The 16,349-nt window shown below is 44.6% G+C and overlaps 1 protein-coding gene across 4 annotated transcripts in view; it reads left to right on the top strand.

The window, feature by feature from the left end:
* The window catches only part of APP (amyloid beta precursor protein), a 312,221-nt gene that overhangs the window by 132,711 nt on the left and 163,161 nt on the right, over window positions 1-16,349 (top strand). The gene's annotated exons all lie outside the window — the stretch shown is intronic.

Raw genomic sequence — 16,349 nt, 5'->3', positions numbered from 1 at the left:
CTTCCGAGGAGGCTGCTGACCCTCCCGTCCCCCCAGTTCCTGCTCTCCCTCCACTCTGTGCCTGTCAGCAAGGGGGAGGGAGGGAGGGAGCAGCCAGCAGAGAGCTGCTGGCTGATTTGCCACAGCTGCAGCTCAGGGAGGGAGTAAAGCAGGATGGAACAGAGCCCCCTTGCCTTGCAAACCTCCCCAGCTACCCTGGTTTGGGTATTGGGGTAAGCCAACCTGGACCTGTGAGGTAAAGGGGCTCTCTTCCACCCTGCCCTCTTCCCCAACAGCCTGACCTTCCCGCCACCCCCCCCCACCCGCACGCTCCAGCCACACCAAACCAGCCAGCAGCTCTGTGCTACCACTGTCAAGAAGCCTGGGTGAGGGGTGGAAGAAGGGAGCCACCCCTCACCTTGCAGGCCTGGCCTGACTCCCTCCAATACCGCAGCCAAGTACCACAAGGCAAGGCAAGAGGCCCTCAAGGCAAGGGTGCTCTCTTCCACCCTGTCCCCACTCCCCACCAGCTGCAGCCATGGCAAAGCAGCCAGCAGTTTCGTGGTCCGTTCCCCACTGGCAGCCCCATGTGAAAAATAGATCCTGGAGGAAACACAACTTCCCTAAGGCACTCTGCTTTAGAGCACCTTCATCTATTACCTCTTTTGTCCAGGGATAATTTTTCGCACAATTGGCCATTTTAAAAGCACTCTACAGCTGTGCACATATGTTATGTCATAGCTGTAGAGCACTTTCAGGGGCTCAGTCGCACAAAAAATGTAAGCTGTGTAAGCATCCATCGTTACAATCAAGTAAAGGAAATTGTAAGACATACAGGATTTACCTATAAAACAACATGGATTAGGATTGGTTTTGCCTTTGCAGATAGGAACAGATATCGTTTCCTTAGAAATATAGGATCACCAACATGTACAGACTAAAGCATATTGTACCACTGTGTCATAGTGTTGACACAACCTTTGTTACCATCTTGCTAACTGCACCAGTATGAGTGAAAACTAAATGCAGCTCCGTTAGACTTAAAAATCTCTGATAAATCAACTTTAAAACAATGAAAAATACCCTCTTTTAAGTAGACTAATAACTAGGTTCATGATTCTGTTTTTGCCCCATAGTCCTTGGTGACATCATAAGATACTGCAGTAAAATAGGAGTCCAGCTTGGTTTTGGATGCAGATGATGTCTGTTTTTACAGAGGAAGAACAATTGAGAACAAGATGAGTGAAATCCTTTTAATCTCATTGCATCTTATGCATTTGCTTCACCATCCCTAATAATCAGAAAGAGATTGGTAGACTAGAAGGAGTTTGGAGAAGAACAGTGAAAATGATTAGAGGATGAATAGGCTAAATTATGAGGGAAGATTAATGGTGATAAAATGTGCGAAGTCTGGCTGAGTTATGACTAAGATAGGGTCATTATTTGCCTTATAAGTATCTGAAAGGGTAAAGTTGAAAGATGATGATAAATGAAGTAAGGGAATGGCAATACAATATTAAAGAATTAGAAACTACATCATGATGGGCATTTAACGCTAGCTGGCAAAGCACTGACACTGTATTTCAGTCCTTTAATGTAGGGCTGTCCAAATTCCAAGGGTTGCACATTACAAAGTTTTGGGGCCCCAGGCTGCACACCACAGGAACTGCGTGCTGCAGGCTACAAAGGCTCCCTGGGATGCCAGCCACATGCAGAACCCTACTTCTCTCACCTTCCCACTGCACTGAATAAGCCGCCCCACTTATACCACCTTGCAAGGAATTCTCCCCTCTCCCTCCTTCTTCCCCATCCTTGCTGCCACCCCTGGTCAAGCAATTCCATCTTCACCCCCTACGACTGCTGTGTGAGCAGCATGAACCCACTCCTTCCCTCTCCCCAGTGTTACAGGCTGTCCCTGCTGCTACTGCCACCACTACCATGCTACCACCACCAAGTGAGTGATTCTCCTCCTACCCCCTTCTGCAGGCAGGAAGCTCTCTGTGCCTCCTGCCATGCTATCCTTCCCCAAAGGCCCCGGCTGCTGCCACTGCAACAGCTGGAATAATGGGGATGATAGAAGCCAGGTGGGAGCATGGGGATCTGCATGTGAACTGCTCCTTGGCTGCCAGCCAGGCAGTCTTGCTTTAATGGGGGGGACTTGGATTGGATGAAGACAATGGGAGATGGTGATTCATCATCAAACTTTTGTGGGTTTTTGGTAGTTCTTGATCAGTACTTTTCATAGCAGCCCATGGAATGGAATTCATGTTAAGGAGGATTATAGGACAGCCCTCATAGAATCATTATGTAACTGCTATATGTTTAGTTTCATAGATTCATAGATGTTAGGGTCGGAAGGGACCTCAATAGATCATCGAGTCCGACCCCCTGCATAGGCAGAAAAGAGTGCTGGGTTCAGATGACCGTAACCCCAGCCAGATGCCTATCCAACCTCCTCTTGAAGACCCCCAGGGTAAGGGAGAGCACCACCTCCCTTGGGAGCCCATTCCAGATTTTGGCCACTCTAACTATGAAGAAGTTCCTCCTAATGTCCAGTCTAAATCTGCTCCCTGCTAGTTTATGGCCATTATTTCTTGTGATCCCCAGGGGCGCCTTGGTGAGTAAAGCCTCACCAATTCCCTTCTGCGCCCCCATGATGAATTTATAGGCAGCCACAAGGCCACCACTCAACCTTCTCTTGTGGAGGCTGAAGAGGTCCAGGTGCCCTAGTCTCTCCTCATAGGGCTTGGCCTGCAAGCCCTTAACCATACAAGTGGCCCTTCTCTGGACCCTTACCAGGTTATCCACATCCCTCTTGAAGTGTGGTGCCCAAAACTGCACACAGTATTCCAACTGCGGTCTGACCAGTGCCCAATAGAAGTGAAATATCACCTCCTTGGTTCTGTTTATCATGCATCTGCTGATGCACAATAAAGTGCAGTTAGCTTTTCTGATGACTTCGTCATACTGATGACTCATGTTCATCGTGTTCATCCCTTTCCGCTTCTGTGCTACCGAGCAGGTCATTTCCTAGGCAGTAGATGTACTGGACATTTTTCCTCCCTAGCTGCAGCACTTTGCATTTCTCCTTGTTATATCGCATTCTGTTGTTTTCTGTCCATTTGTCCAACCTGTCCAGGTCTGCCTGTAGTTGTTCCCTGCCCTCTGGTGTGTCCACTTCTCCCCACAGTTTTGTGTCATCCACAAACTTGGACAGAGTACACTTCACTCCCTCGTCCAAGTCACTGATGAAGACATTGAAGAATATTAGTCCAAGGACCGGTTCCTGCAGGACCCCACTGCCCACATCCTTCCATCGATACCGACCCATCCACTACCACTCCCTGGGTACGACCCTCTAGCCAATTTGCCACCCACTGGACTGTGTAATCATCCAAGTCACAGCCTCTAAATTTGTTCACCAGTATGGGGTGGGATACCGTATCGAAGGCCTTCCTGAAGTCTAAGTAAACGATGTCAACTGCTGCGTCCAGGTGTTTTGTAACCTGGTCATAAAAAGAGACTAGATTAGTCAGGCATGATCTACCTGCTATGAACCTGTGCTTGTTTCCCCTCAGCATCATTTTTCCTGCTGGGCACTAACATATATGAGCCTTAATAATCTTTTCAAAGACTTTGCTAAGGATGGAGGTGAGACCGACTGACCTATAGTTGCCTGGGACCTCCTTCCTCCCCTTCTTGAAAATAGGGACCACACTGGCCCTTTTCCAGTCCTCTGGGACCTGGCCCGTGTGCCACAAGCGCTCAAATATTCTTGCCAGTGGCTGTGCAGTGACATAAGCCAGTGCCTTCAGTACCCTCGGATGGAGCTCATCCGGGCCTGCCGACTTAAATGCGTCCAGTCCTTCCAAGTGATTCTGCAACATCTCAGGGTCAACGCTTGGTAGTCTGGCGCCCTGCTGTTGCCTCTCTGCGATCCCATTGTGAGACTTGTCTTGCCCCTCGTTTAGGAACACTGTGGCAAAGAACTCATTGAGGAGTTCAGCCTTGTCCCCCCTCTGTCACCAATTGCTTTTCCCCATTCAGTAGTGGTCCTATTCTACCCTGGGCCTTCCTTTTACTCCCTATATATCTGAAAAACAATTTTTTGTTATCCTTAACTTGGGATGCCATCCTCAGCTCCATAGTAGCTTTGGCCTTTCTAACTGCCTCCCTACAACTGTGAACTAAAGAGCTGAACTATATCCTCTTTAGTAATCTCTCCCTTTTTCCACTGCTTATATGCCCCCCTTTTGTCCTTAGGTTGCCTGGATTTCTTTGGTCAGCCAAGGAAGCCTCTTGGCCCCTTCCCCCCTTTTCCCCCGCATTGGGATTGTCTCCCTCTGTGCCCAAAGGATCATTTCGTTAAGGCACAGCCATCCTTCCTGGGCTCCCATCTTGCCAAATCTCTTACTCTGCAGTGTGCCATTGACTAAACGCCCGGGTTTGCTGAAGTCAGCCTTTCTAAAGTCTAGCACTTCCACCCTACTAGTTACCTTACCCACTCTACACCTTATGATGAATTCTATTATTTGTTGGTCACTGTCCCCCTGGTTTATGCTTTGCTGTTTGAATTTCAAATGATGGTAAATGTGGCCTATGAATGATGAGAGAAGAAAATGTTTACAATTCTCTCTCACTAATGTCTTCCATTTTAAGAGAGGAATTGCACAACTGAAAGTTTATAAGATGTTTGCCCAAAGAGATCTCAAAATACCTGAAAGTAAAAATGCTTGCTAATGGTCTCATGATAGAAAATGCAAGGGAAGTTTGCAAAGCAATCTAAATGATTTGTTTATTTTGGATGACTTTCATGCCTGCACTGGAAAAGCATACATAGTATATGGACAGGCATTAAATTCTAGCTCTGCAAATTTCTAGCCCTGAAAATTTCCCAATTTTTTTTCCGAAGAGGGAATGTACAGATGTTCTAGCCTGCAGCCAGTTCCTCTTCCCTGCTTCCTGCACTGGGGTGATCCCAGTCTAGGAAAAAAAATGGGAAGCAGCTGCTGCTTGACTCTTCCCAGTATATAGGAGAAGCAGAATGTCAGGTAAAAGTTTCCTGTGCCTTCCCCAGACCACCAGGATCACTCCCTTCTGAAGGAATGGAGTATCAGGGAGAGGCTCTGCACCTTCCCCAGAAGGTCATCCAGCCTGGCAAAGAGCAGGGAGCATCATCTGCTTAACTCTTCCCAGGGACCAGTGGGGAAGTGTGTAGATGTTTGTTCCTGCAGGTAGTGCAGTTTTCATCATTGAAAGAAGAACTTTCTCCTAGATCTAACATTTTTCCTCAGGAGAAACTGCACAAATGCCGGCATGCTCCTAGTGTCTAGTGGGATTTCTCCGGCTATAAATGTAATGCTTGTCCATGTCCATGTTTTGTCTCATCATAAAAAAAATCCAGCTGAAATTGGGGAGGTCAGGAATAATTTTAGAAAACTAGTAACCTGTAAAAAGGTTAAATAGAGCTATATTTGAATTAAACTTTAATTTTTTGGATATAAAAATGTGCATAGTGAATCCGGAAAGGCCAGGTTGCTTTATGAGGTGATTACACCTTAATTAAGATGAAGAGTTGAACAATTGGCCTGTCTTTTGAATAGAGACCTACCTAGTTTGTGATTTTCACAGAAACTGCAAAATTGATAGGTCCCCTGTGGAAAAACCCTGGTCCCCATGAAAAAACACAAAAATGTCTCAGGAGCAAGTGGCAGGGTGAGCGGGGAAGAGGACTGCAAAAATGGAACACAGCAGGAAGCCCTGGTGTCCTGAAGCTCAGTGGAAGGGAGAGGGGAGATATCATGCCAGAGCAGCGGCTTCCCCCCCCCCCCCCCCTTTGGCTCTGATTGGCCAAGGAGTCCCAGAAGTCCCACCCGTCCCAGGAGATGGCTATGCTTGAACCACAATATCATGAGTCAGCCGCCTCAAATTCTATAGATCCTTACTTATGAACTAAGTCATTCATTTGATTTGTTGTCTTCTCAACTCCCAGTCTAAGTGCACCAGTCAAAAAGCCTGAGGCTGAATCAATTCAATTTTTGTAGGTTAGTATAAGCTTCATAGATTGAATTGATAAGCAAGTGAACAGCCATTAATTTTTATTCCAGAAATGCAGCCACATGCCTGCAGTGGCCCAGGCCAGGAGCCAGGTCACACTAGAGCATGCCTTCTTGCTTGGCTGGAGTAGACAGTTTGGCCCAAGCCTAACCTCTCTCACCCTGTAAGGTGGCAGGGGGAGGGTTTGTAGGGGAGGTGCAAAGCACCCTGTGATGCTGGGGGCTGTGAGTTAACTTGAATCTGGAGGGAATTCAGGACAGAAGTTCAGTAAACCAGTTTGACCTAAATCAGTTAAGTATGATACCACATCCATCCAGGTTTACCTTAAACTGGGTTTGGCCATTTTGAAAATGTTTTATGTGTATTGAATTTCTGTTGTGTTACAGCTCTTAACCAGTTTCCGATCAGTTATACCAGTTTATGTGTTAGTTCTGTCCCTAGCCCCAAATACATCCCACCACTTTTATGCTGGAGCCAGAAACACACATGAGATTTATTAATGCATGAAACTTATGGACTCTTGATATCAAGTTACAGAAATAAGTTTCCCCTCTTTAACCATGATTATGTTGAAATGCTTCATTAGAAGTAAACTATGCTCAATGAAATGACAAAAGCAATTTATAAAATCTAGTATGTTATGTATTATAACTATGGATATATAACATTAATAGAGCATGATCAAAATTTGGACTTGTGTATTTTCATTTTAAGATCAAAGTAGAAGGATGTAGATATTTGCCTAATATGTTAAGGCCACAGATTCAGCTTCCCTTGCTTGAAATATTTACTTAGATCCACATAGTTTCAACTTAATTAGATAATGCTGCATTTACAGAATTCCTCTCATCTTGAAGCCTTCCAGAGGGCAAACACACACCATGGGTATATGTGTAAGACACTTATTGTGTGACACAGTGTGACGCTTGATAGAAAGAACAGAAGGTAATAGTTATTTTTGCAGTAATGATGGCTGAATTCAAGCTTACCTTCAAAACCATTTTTCTGGTATCTCTAAACTATCTAAATCAAAATCTTCCTGAACAGAAATGTTGTATACTTGATCACAGCAATCCTGTTCTTAGGAGCATTGGGATAGGGAAAGTTGAAACAAATAGATGAGTGAAACAATTCTGAATTATTTTTCCCACACCCAATTAAAACAAAAACATTCTGAGCTAGAACTTTTAGACCTGAATTTTGTAGATTTTGGAGCATTAGCCATCTTTTTACATACATTTAACCATGGGAGGCAGGTGCCTCCTGAGACTGGAGGGCACAGTTTGTGGGCAGCAGTGGCGGGGTGCCAAGTAGCGATTGCCTGCAGAAGCTGGCGGTGGCAGGGTGGCGAGCGGCAACTGTCCGGGTGACCGCCTGCAGAAGCCGGCAGCGGCCAAGCTCAGGGGGGGCAGGGGCACATGCCCCCCCTACCAGTCGCGTATGCATTTAACCTATTATTTATTTGGCTGCAAAGTTATCAACTTTGAAATAGGCAGCTTTTCTTGTGTTAGGACCCCTACCCTCCAGCAATACACATTCATATGCACCTTTTGTTTGGTGCTTTTAAAGGATCATCCATTAAAAGATGTCCTATTTATTTGCCTAAACTATAAGCTTTGCAGGCAAAAAAGCTCCACATCAGGAAATTTAAGCTGAATGAAGACAGGTAGGCAGACATGTCTTGGACTTTTAGTATAGGTCCACAATCAAAGAGCTTACTCAAAAACCTCAAAGCAAGAGAGATTATAGGGTCTGTGCTTCCCATTTAAAAAAAATGGATTTACTGAAAACAAAATTAGAAACATACTACATCCCTAGATCAGGCTGTTCCCACAACATTAACCCAACTGTGAAGCATATTTTTTTTCATATTTTCGTTTTTAAATGTAAAATAGCTTATTCAGGCAAGTCATAAATATGTCTAAACATGCCTTAAGTTGCTGGTTTTTTTCCAGCTAATTCTTCTAGCAGCTACAGTCTAGCCATATGTAAGCAGACACCCGTGCCATATCAAGTTACCCATTGCTTCCAGTGCATTCTGAATGGATCCAGGTACAAAATCACAGAGTCATAGTAATGTAGGACTTAAAGGGACCTCAGGATCATCTAGGCCCAACCTATTCACCAAGGCATGATCAAGTATATCTGCAATAGATGTTTGTCTACCTTGTTCTCAGAAATTGCGAACGAAGGCTGATTCTGAAAAATCCCTTGGCAGTCTGTTCAAATGTTTCACAACCTTCATCAATAGACAACTTTATATATTTTAATTAATTTTTGCTAAGTTTAGCTAATTTTTCTTGTCTTTCCTTCAGTGGCCATTGAGAACACATAGGATCACATTCCCTTTATATTTTTTTTATTTTTTTTTGCATATTAGAAGACTGTTATCATGTTTCCCTTCAGGCATCTTTCTTCAAGATTAACACTCATTTCCTTCAGCCTTTCTTATAGAATCACAGAAAATTAGGGTTGGAAGGGACCCCAGGAGGTCATCTATTCCAACCTGCTCCTTAAAGCAAGACCATCCCCTACTAGATCATTCCAGCCAGGGCTCTCTCGAGCCAGGCCTTAAAATCCTCCAAAGATAGAGATTCCACCACCTCTCTAGGTAACCCGTTCCAATGTTTCGCCACCCTGCTAGTGAGAATGTTTGTCTTCCTAATATCCAACGTGAACCTCCCTTGCAACTTGAGACCATTGCTTCTTGTTTTATCATGTGCCACCACTGAGAACAGTGTAACTCCGTCTTCTTTACAACCACCTTTTTGGGCAGTTAAAGGCTGCTATCAAATCACTCCTCAGTTAATAAACCCAGGTACCTCAACCTTTCATCAGAAGTCAGGTGTCCCAGGCTCTTAATCAGTTTTGTTGCCCTCTGCTGGACTCTCTCCAACTTGTCCATATCCTTTCTGTAGTGGTGGGCCCAAAACTGGTCAGAGTTCTCTAGATGTGGCCTTACCGGTTCAGAATAGACGGGAGTAATTACTTCTTTCAGTCTGATAGCAACACTCCTACTAATGCAGCTCACTGTGCTGTTACCCTTCTTGGCAACAAGGGCACGCTGCTGACTCACATCCATCTTATTGTCCATTGTAACCCTCTGGTTGTTTTCTGCAGAGCTGCTGCTTAGCCAGTGGGTCCTAAGCCTGTACCGGTGCATAGGAGTCTTCCACCCTAAGTGCAGGACTTTTTACTTGTCCTTGTTGAACCTCAATAGATTTATATTGGCCCAAATTTCTAATTTTTCTAGGTCTCTTCAAATTCTAGCCCTTCCCTCCAGCTTTTCTACTACTGCCCCTAGCTTGATGTCATCTATGAACTTGATGAAGGTGCACTCCATTCCATTTTCCAGGTGGTTAATTAAGATATTGAACAAAACTGGCCCCAGGACTGACCCCCTGGGGCACTCCACTTGATACCAACTGCCAACTAGACATTGAGCCATTAATCACTGCCCATTGAGCCCAGTGATCAAGCCAGCTTGTTATCCACCGTACAGTGCATTCATCCAACCCATACTTCCTTAGCTTGCTTGCAAGAATGCTGTGGGAGACCGTATCAAAACCTTCGCTGATGTCAAGGTATATCACATCCACAGCTTTCCCCACAACCACAGAGCCAGTCATCTAATCATAGAAGACAATCAGGTTGGTCAGGTATGACTTGCCCTAGGTGAATCCATGATGACTGTTCCTGATCACTTTCTTCTCCTCCAAGTGCTTAGAAATGGATTCCTTGAGCACCTGCTCCAAGATTTTTCTGGGGACTGAGGTGAGGCAGATTGGCTGTAGTTTTCTTGAACCCCTTTCTTCCCTTTCTAAAAACGGACACTATATTTGCCCTTTTCCAATCATTTCTGACCCCCCCTGATTGCCATGAGTTTTCAAAGATATAGGCCAGAGGCTCTGCAATCGTATCGGCCAACTCCTTCAGCACCTTTGGGTGCATTACATCCAGCCCCCTGGACTTGCACACACCAGCTGCATCCACATGAGCATAGGCATTTTGTTCCCCGGGGGCAACTAACAGTGGTGCACCTTGTGCCGCTGCTTGTTGTCCCCAGGGAATGCTGTGACACACGCCCTCTGGCACACGGCAGGTTACCCTGGGTGGGGTAGGGGAAGCTGGGGCCAGCACCAGGCTGGACCTAGCAGCCTTACCTGGGGTGCTGGGTGCCTCCTGGGGCTGCAGCAGTTGCAATCCTGCCTCTTGGAGCCTGGCCAGCATCCAGTTTTGAGCAGTGCGCACTGCCCCCACGTGCTCCGCTCTCCTTTTTTTTGGCGCAATTTTTTGGCCCCTGGATAGCCAGGGTTCAACCCCCCCCCCACACACACACACTGGTTCCTGGCAGCATGAAGAACAGCTGAATGTGCGGTGTATGTGGCACCACAAGCATGTCTGTCCTTCCACATACTGCACTGCCACACTTATCTGAATGCAGCTGTCCAACTTATTTAAATATTCCCTAACCTGTTCTTTCACAACTGAGGGCTACTTACCTTCTCCCCAAGCTACTGCCCAGTGAAGTAGTCTGGGAACTGACCTTGCTTGTGAAGACTGAGGTAGAAAAGGCATTGAGTACTTCAGCCTTTTCCTCCTCCTCTGTCAGTAGGTTGCCTCCCCCATTCAGTAAGGGACCTAGAGTTGCCCTGACCTTCTTCATGTTGCTTGTAAAATCCCTTCTTGTTACCCTTCACTTCCCTTGCTAGCTGGAACTCCAGTTGTGCTTTGGGTCTTCATAGGTCATATTTCCTAAACCATCCTTGTTCTTCTTACTCATATTTGGATTATCTTCTGTTGGTCTGTCTCTCTCTTAGAATATTGTGCCTAAGCCTGGATAGGGTACTTGAGCTGAGGCCTCAGCAATTCTGAGTAGAACAGAATAACTACTGCACTGTATTTCATAGAAAACTCCTCTTAATGCATCCCGGAATGAGTTTTATATATTTTTTTCCATCCTTATTCCATTGTTGCTATATATATATATATATATATATAGTTTGAGATCCACTGTAACCCTCAGAATTAGTACCACTATTTAGCTGGCTAGTTCCAATTTTGTGCTTGAGCGCTGGAGTTCATCTCAGGTATATCACTTTGGATCTATCTTTATTTGATTTCACCATGTTGAACTGAGACCATGTCTCCAATTTCATCTTGAATTCTGGCTGTCCACCCAAGAACTTGCAGTACCTGTCAATTTAGTGTCACTACAAATTTTATAGACACATTTTCCCATCATTTCAAGTTGTTAATGAACATATTGAAAAGAACTGGACCCTGCACAGATCCCTACAAGGCTCTACTTCACATGAACACACAGATTGTCAGTGAAACTTGGCACCTACTCTTTAAGATTAATTTGCAGCCACTTGTGCACCCATCTTGAGATGATTACATCTAGACTGTACTTCCTTAACTTGTGTATGGAAATGTTGTATCGCACACTGTCAGAAGCCTCACTGAAGTCAAGATCCATCATGTCTCGTACTATCTCCTTCCCACTTGGCCAGTTACCCTGTCAAAAAGGGAAATTAGATTGATTTGATACAATCTAGTCCAGACAAATCCATGCTGGCTTTTTTAACCACTTTATTATCTTCTAGGCATTTGCCAACTGATTGTTTAATAGTGTGTTCTAGTGTCTTCCCAAGGACTGAAGTTAGACTGACAGGTCTGTAATTCTCTGGATCTTCCTTTTTTCTGTTTTTAAAGTGTTTGTCCTTCTCCAGTCTTCTGGGGTGTCCTCTGCCTTCTATAAGGTATTAAGGATAATTGTTAATTGTTTAAGGATGACTTTGGCTAGATTCCTTAATCATTATAGGATGAATGTCATCAGGCCCTGCCAAATTGAACACATCCAACCTGTCTAAGTATTCTTTACCCTCTTCTTTCTGTGCTTTGCACTCTTTAAGTCCTTGTTAAAAATAATTTTATTAAGAGCAAAGGAAGCCTATTTTTTGATGGCACTGGAAGAGAAAATTGCAGTAGTCAAGGTAGAAGAATATTGGTATATGGATAAGGGTTTTATCAGCATGGAAAGAACATGGGAAGGATTTGGTTAATATTAGAGTTTAAAGCAGTAAAAGCTGAAGAACAGGGTGTATAGAAGATAAAAAATGATGAATCAAACATAACTTCAATAGGGAAACACTGATTAATTTAGTTGCTACCGGAAATAATGAAAGGGAAATTTGCAGATACAGGTTAGAGGGAAAGATGCAAATTTGAGATGGCAGAAAGTAAACTGAGGAGAGTAAAGGATAATCACAAACAGTTCAAAAAAGGTTGAGGCTGTAGCCTTGTGACTGGGTGAATGAGGGAGAGAGAACACATGCATAGTGTCACAGTGGGGTCCTACAGGAGGGCCGTGATCTCCTTAAGGCCCCCTCTCCGTGCCAGGTTGGCCCAAGGGCACCCTCTATTTCTCGCCTACCACGTCTTTGATGGTTTAAATCAGTTGGGAGGCTGCCTCACGTCTTCTTGGACACGGTCCGTTGTACCCTCTGGTCCTGTAGACTCCTGGACCCCTCATGGGTCTTGTCCTGCAAACAGGTGCTTCGGAGCACCTTATGGGCTATGTGTGGCTCCATACCACACCCCAAGCCTCGCAGTTGGAATGGACGTTGGACTGTCACTATCTCTCTTGACATACGCTGCCACCCCATCCTGGGGCTCTCCTCGCCCTCTCTCGGGGCCTCCTCTGCGCCCGTACTGGGGCTTCTCAATAGTGCCCCCTCCTGGTGCTCGCAACTCCCATGCTAGGGCTTCTCAATAAAGTTGCCCCCTGTCTGGGGCTCGCCGTGCCCAACTTGGGCTTCTTAAAATGTTGCCCCCTTCCTGGGGCTCGCCACACCCACCCTTGGGCTTCTCCAAAAAGTGCCCCTCTCTAGGGTTCGCCACACCCACACTAGGGCTTCTCAAAAGTGCCCCTCTCTAGGGCTGGGGTCTATACACCCCATATGCTGCACCCTCACTGGCGCCGGGGTCCCCATGCCGCTGTGGGTTCCCCCTGAGTCCACTGCACCCTCACTGGCGCTGGGGCCCCCACACCACTGTGGGTCCCTATGAGGCCTCCTCCAACCCCTTATAGCCTCACCCAAACCACCGGTGTAACATCAACACAAACTCAAGCCTCTTGGCTACAACTGAAACATAAGCCACCCGGCTGTAACAACATAAGCCGCCTGTCTATAACTTAACCTCATTGCTCAAGCCTCCAGAGCTGTACTTGCAATCAGGCTTCTTCCCACATCCTGGCTGAAGGAGCTCCTGTCTCTCTGGCTGCTGGCAGGGAACTGCTAGCCTGGCCTCAGCCCTGGGCTTTATAAGAGCCAGGCCTTGCCCCTTACAGCTAGCTGACTGCTGTCAGGTGTGGGTCATTTGCTGCTTCCAGTTGCCCTGGCAAACCGCAGCTGTGCTCCTTATCCACCGCTAGGGCTCCCTATGCACTGCCAGAGCTTTTCCTGTAGCAGTTTTTCCTCTCTAGGAGCAGGGCCCCTCGGTGCTCTGCGACAATAGATTAAAAAAAAAAAAAAAAAGACCTATGAAAGAATCCTGGGTAATTGCAATTGGCAAATAGGGAGTATAAGGAAGCACTGAAATAATTTTTCTTATTCATTTAATTTTAAATAAACACTTTATTAGAATTTGTGGTCCTGTAAAGATCCTAGAATGCACTGGTAATTTCTCCATGACCTTAAGGCCTTACAAACTAAATAGACAAGACAGAACAAAGGAAAACAGGCACAAAGGTGGGAAGAGAGGCAGTGGGATAACAAGAATGTCTCTGGCTCTTGATCTAGTGCTGTGTCACTGGAATAAGACTTTTTGGAGAAGAATTAGTTACAATTTGTTGTAATCAAGTCCTTTCTTTGTTACATTTACAATATTATTAATTTCAAATTATTTCAATTATACTTGAATTAATTGGCATCATATCTTCTTAGTCCTATGAGAAGCTGGAGTTGGTAGTACATTCAGATTGTATTTTTTCTTAGACTTTCATACTTAATTACAGTGCATATAATTTAGTGACATATATCAATGTTGAGAACTTCATGTTCCTGTTCATCGTACATTATCAGGGTTTTTTAGACAGATAGTCAGATTAAGAACACGCACATCAGCAGTAATTTCAAGTGTCGGCTTTTAATACCTACATTGCACAGTAAAGAAATTTGAATAGGATTTTGGACTTACAAAAGAGAAAGAAATGCACTTGAGTGTGCAGTGAAAATGCTTTATCTGTGCACTTAGCTGTCAGATACTGTGAAACATTTCCATTCATATGAAGATAAGCAAAATTAAAAGATAGATTTTTTTAAAAAGCATTATCCAGTATCTTACGTTTAGCATCATTCTGTATTAAGAAGTTCTGTATTTGTGCTGCAATTATTTTATTTTGATGTTTTTGTTCTGTGTTTATGCAGAACTGTCAAACTGTTGGTTAGAATTAATGCAGAGTTCCCCTCCAGAGTTCATATTATTAGCAGTGTACCAGAAGAGCAAGGAACACAGATTTAGCAAATGAACTTCTTAAGTATAAACACTTAATTCTTGAAAATACTAGAGAGTTACAGGTGTTTGAAAAACAACAGAATCAGGAAAGTAGTCCTTGCTAGGTCTAGTGTTTCTGCTTCTGTAATGCCTGGATTTGATCAATGTCCTTTAGGTTGCGCAGAGTTTCCCTTGCCTTCCTTTCCTATGCTCTTTTTGGCATGAGAGAGTTGAGCTGAGAATCACTTTCTTTAAAACAGTCTGTCCCCTTTCTTCTTGTAGGTTCAAGGCTCCAGCCACCCACTGCCCACACTTTGTTTCTGTGTGGAGATTTCTTCAGAATCAGTAGGCCTACTGGTAGAAAATCCATTATTCCAGTAGGGGTCAGATCTATAAGGATGACGGTCCTTGATGGCTCTGGCTCTGTCCTAACTTCTCAGATATGGTCTTTGGACAAAACCCCAGACAAAATGAATGCTATAATACCCAAAGAGATTTACAGCATGATATGGTCACACTCACAAGTGAAAGGTACAGTACAAAGTAGCGCTCCCAGAAAAAAGTGTTCATAAAACAAAGTGGAATTAAATTTGAATCAGGCATGCTTCTAGTCTATCACTCTATTCTAAATAGAGTTTAGAGTTGTTCACAGGCTGCTTTTAACCTTTCATATTGCTTTAATCTTTTTAACCTTGTAAGATTGCAGCTAAGCCTGCTCTGTTGCATTATATGTGGTCCATTAAGTCATTAATGTGCTTCATACATTCCACTGCATGTCAAGTGGGTTTTACCTGGAACATTTGTCGGTGACAGCTGAAGGTTCCCGATAGTTCATATTTTTAATGCATTCTGTTTGGCATATACTGTACATTCCAGTCACCGAATCTCAAATATACCTTGTTCAAGTGTCTATTATATACTGTTTAAACAACAGGTTTTCATCTTCTACCCCTGCATTGATTGTTTATAGTTAATGGGGGAAAGGATAATTCTTAAGTACATTTAATATGCAGGCTTTGAGAACTTCTGCTTATTATTTTAGTTGAAATGACAGTGAGGCACTACCCTCCATATAGTTAAAATGCAAAGTTAATGTTCAGCATATTGAGCATATTTCATTACAGAATGTGCATTTGTCTTTATTTTCTTAAAAATAAGGTTTACCTGAATAAAACTTGCCCAAAACAAGCCCTGCAAAAAGACGTTTGAAAGTATTTGCCACAAAGAGTGTTTAATGCTTTTGAGATTTCATAGATTTCATAGACATTAGGGCTGGAAGGGACCTCGGAAGGTCATCGAGTCCAGCACCCTGCCCAAAGGGCAGGAAGTCAGCTGGGGTCATAGGATCCCAGCAAGATAATCATCCAGTTTGCTCTTGAAGGTGTTCAGTGAAGGCGCTTGAACCACCTCCGGTGGCAGGCTGTTCCAGACCTTGGGGGCTCGGACAGTAAAGAAATTCTTCCTTATGTCCAGCCTGAAACGGTCTTGTAGTAGTTTATGACCGTTCGACCTAGTTGTCATCCCTTGGGGCGCTCTGGTGAACAAACGTTCCCCCAGATACTGGTGGTCACCCCTGATAAACTTATAGGTGGCCATCAGATCACCCCTGAGTCTGCACTTTTCCAGGCTAAAGATCCCCATGGCTCTCAGCCTGTCATCGTAGGGTCTGCTTCCCTGACCTCTGATCATGCGCGTGGCTCTTCTCTGGACTCTCTCAAGCTTCTACACATCCTTTTTGAATTGTGGAGCCCAAAACTGGACACAGTACTCCAGCTGCGGCCTCACTAAGGCCGAGTACAAGGGGAGAATGA

This window comes from Alligator sinensis, unplaced genomic scaffold, assembly GCF_000455745.1.
Source record: "Alligator sinensis unplaced genomic scaffold, ASM45574v1 scaffold1151_1, whole genome shotgun sequence".
NCBI classification, from domain to species: domain Eukaryota; kingdom Metazoa; phylum Chordata; order Crocodylia; family Alligatoridae; genus Alligator; species Alligator sinensis.
The sequence above is the reverse complement of the archived record's forward strand: the minus strand, read 5'-3'. Positions and strand labels throughout refer to the sequence as shown.